The sequence below is a fragment of the Echinops telfairi genome, unplaced genomic scaffold (genome assembly GCF_000313985.2).
Source record: "Echinops telfairi isolate 266 unplaced genomic scaffold, ASM31398v2 ScPeMD7_443;HRSCAF=831, whole genome shotgun sequence".
In the NCBI taxonomy this organism is placed as follows: domain Eukaryota; kingdom Metazoa; phylum Chordata; class Mammalia; order Afrosoricida; family Tenrecidae; genus Echinops; species Echinops telfairi.
Window position 1 is genome coordinate 2,222,477 of NW_022104341.1, and position 3,588 is coordinate 2,226,064.

The following is a 3,588-nucleotide window of genomic DNA, read 5'->3' on the forward strand; positions in this document are numbered from 1 at the left end:
GTTGAAGTTGAATCATCCGTAAGAGGCTAGGTGCTACTCTGACTCCCCAGGCCATCATGGATATTAGGAGTGGATATTACTAGTTGACAGTAAGTGGCTTTTGTTTTTAAATATAACCATGAAATACTACTCCCATGGTTTTACTATGTCTCCTTTTCCATTTAGAATAACAGTCTGACAGTAGTGGAAGGAAAGTTATTGCTTACTCATGAACCAGGTAGAAAGCTATGTTATTTTACCACCATTAGTAAGCATTCTCTGGGGTCAACTAGGCTCCCCTTTGTATCAGACTTATTTTGTCATAATCATTATTTTTCTGAAGTTTTTTAGGAGTGGATACTAAAACAAGTTGTCTTATTACAAATTATTGCAAAGACTCTCTAACCAAAACCAAGCTTCAGTTAGGAGTTTCATAATTAATATAACCAGCCTTCCTTATTTGTATCCATCTTGACTCAGAGAGGGTCTCATCTGTGGGGGCTTGGATGACCTGCAAGATGTGGCACAGCAAGGTGAGACTCATGAGGGAAGACCAGAGAACAAACGGAAGTCAGCAGTCTTATGTTCCAGAGAGGAACCGAGCACCCCTCTGTTCAGGGACACACAGGGTCATAGCTGGGGGACGAGCAACACAGAGTAGAACTGTAGGACTTAGGTTCCGTACGGAGCGTGAGAGTAGCCAGACTTTGCAGGTTAGTTTTCTTGGTCAGCTTAAAGGTTTCTAGAGTACTGGCACAGGAAAGGGGAGTTTTTACCACAGGGAGTCATGTGGGACAGGGCTGGGAGCAGCAAGGAACGGTTGTTGCTGTTGAATGGCGGGGTCACATAAAAGTAATGGGGTCGGTCTCAATGGAAAACAGCACTAGGCATGGCCAGGAGGGCTAGTTATCAACCTACATCTGCTGACACGAGAAAAGGGGTCATGGCAGAAAGTGGGTAAGAGGGACAGTCACCAAAAACGCCAATCCACTGCCATCATGCTAATTCTGAAACACGCATGGGGTTCTCAGACTGTTAAATCTTTATGGCGTAGAGTCTCATCTTTCTCCCTGCAGCAACTGGAGAGTTACGAACCAGTGGTCTAATGCTTGCCTGACAGCTTACCAAAAGAGCAACCAGAAGGAATTAACAGTCTGCCTCTTTATTTTTGCCCCTCCACTTTACCAAGCATGACGTCCTTCTCCAGGGACAGGTTTCTCCGGACAACATGTCCAAACCATGTGAGACAAAGTCTCATCACCCTCGCCTGTCAGGTGCATTCTGCTTGTATTTCTTCCAAGGCAGATGTGTTTATTCTTTTTGGCAGTCCATACTAATTTCAATATTCTTAGCGCCATAATTCAAATGCATTAGTTCTTCTTCAGATGCAAATGAGGTGACTAAAGATACCATGGTTGGACTCAGGCATGCACCTTAGTCCTGAAAGTATCATTCTTGCTTGCCAATGCTGTAAAGAGGCCTTGTACAACAAATTTACCCAAGGCAATGCAACTCTATAGAGCAGTTATAATCTATCTTTTTCAAAAACTGCCATCAAGTCAATTCAGACTCATAATAGCCCAACTGAACATACGAAAACGGTCCCCGTGGGTTTCCAAGACTGTAAATCATTTTTGATTGCTTGAGTCAGGAAGTTTCATTTACATGTGGGCACAGGTTAGGCAAGGCACAGGGCTACCAAAGCCTTCAGGAATGCAGGGCCCATCACTTGTGCAAAGGGTCATGGTTAGGGATGTATTTGACCCCATGGCCATCTAAGATGAGGAGCTTCTCAGCCACCATGTCCTCAAACTCCTGCGCATTAAACTTGTGAAGCCCCCCCTTTTTGGAGATGTGGCTTTTCTGGTACCCAGGGAACTTAAACTTGGCCATGTGTAAGGCCTCAATCACATGCTCCTTGTTTTGAGACTTGCTGTGGATTAACATGATGACTTGGCCAACGTGGACTCTAGCCACCGTGCCTGGGGGTCTCCCCAAAGCACACTGAATCCCAGTTTGAAGCCTACGTTAGGCCTGGCCAGAGCCATCGAAGAGCTGCACAGGGTTGTCTCCAAGGTCCCTTAGGGCAGCCTATACATACCAATAGGCTGCATACACTACCCACGAGGCTTGCTGTTTGCAGCCATTGCACACCAGCTCCCACAGGAAGGAGGATGGTCGGCTTAATAGGCTGCAAAAGGCTGTAAATCCTTATGGGAGAAGAAAACTTCATCTTGCCCCAGGAGAGCCAGGTAGTTAGCAACCCAACTCATACCCCACTCATAACCCGCTATGCCACCAAGGTCACTACTAAGTCAGACTCTATTTGACACTGCCAAGCGAATTTTGAAAGAGGTGTGTAAAAAACAAAAAATCTTTTAGGAGAAACTCAAAGTCAGGAAGTATTTAGTTACAAATTTATTTATACCACATTTCATTACTGGTGTGCCTTTTACAGGTAACTTTAAAACTTCTAATTATCACTAGTATTCTGCCAGTCACAATAATTTCAAATACTCTTAACTATAGTCTCCCTTTTAGAAAAGCTTATGGAAAAGCAAGGGAAGAAAGGGTAAAAGGTCACATAGTTTAAAAAGAAATTCTTTTTTTTTTTTTCCAATAAATTCTTTTTTAACAGTCAAGTATGAATTGTTCCTTCTAGTTTTTGTTTCAAAAATGAAATTAATGGTTTGGATGTAATTGCTTCAACTCTTTTTAATTTTTATTTGCCATCTATTGAGCATCTTAACATTTTTTATAACTGAATAATATAGACTAAGTCTAAGAGCAGAGTCATTTACTTTGGCACAGGAAAGTACAGCTTAAGAACATGTTCAAAATATTATAAAACAAAATTCACTTTTGTTAAGCTCTTAATATAACATGACTCCTTCTTCAGTCCCTGCACATAAATGCAGTTTTCATTAAGACTAAATAATCTTGTTTTAAGTACAAATACTATATAAATGCCAAAGACCTTGTACAAGATAAATATATTTTCTCGCATTAGCAAGTTCTCCAGAGGGATTGGAGAGCTTGCTAATAATGTATGTATAGGGGTACAAGCACCCTGCGGGTAGAGTCATGCAAATGAGGTACAGGGAATCCTAACCTGGGGATTGGTCAGTTTTGCCTTCCTAATTAATTTAAAATGAGCCATCTGAGAAATGGTCTTGGGGATCTCAATACCATCCAGAAGAGCCAGGATAGGAGCACATCCTTAAGGCCCCAAGACCTCTACGCTGAATCAGTCCAGAAGACAGAGCTGACACCAGAGGCCGCGAAGGACAAAGAAAAGAGGCAGCAGAGAAGGAGCAGCAGCAGCAGAACCAAGGGCATGAAAGTGAGTGCCCATAAAACTCACTGCCATCAAATCGACTGACTCCTACAGGATGGGTAGAACCACCCTTCTGAGTTTCCAAGACTGTAACTCTCCCAAGGAGTGAAGAGTGGCTGGTGGTTTTGAACTGCTGACCTTAGTGGTTAGCAGCCCAAGCATAACTACACCCCCATAGAGCAAGAATATGGAGTGCCTTCGGGCAGGAAGCTTGCAGGAGGCTTGCTAGAGGAGTGGATTATCTCTAAGCATTAATAGGGGAAGGGGGGGGC

The 3,588-nt window shown here is 43.1% G+C and overlaps 1 protein-coding gene and 1 non-coding gene across 3 annotated transcripts in view; both read right to left on the reverse strand.

Annotated features, from left to right (window-relative positions):
- Nucleotides 1–3,588, reverse strand: part of LRIG2 (leucine rich repeats and immunoglobulin like domains 2) — a 49,051-nt gene that overhangs the window by 36,633 nt on the left and 8,830 nt on the right. The window lies entirely within an intron of this gene.
- LOC115870217 lies at nt 2,043–2,176 on the reverse strand. The gene has a single exon (XR_004046588.1). It is a non-coding gene; the product is annotated as a small nucleolar RNA SNORA70 (small nucleolar RNA).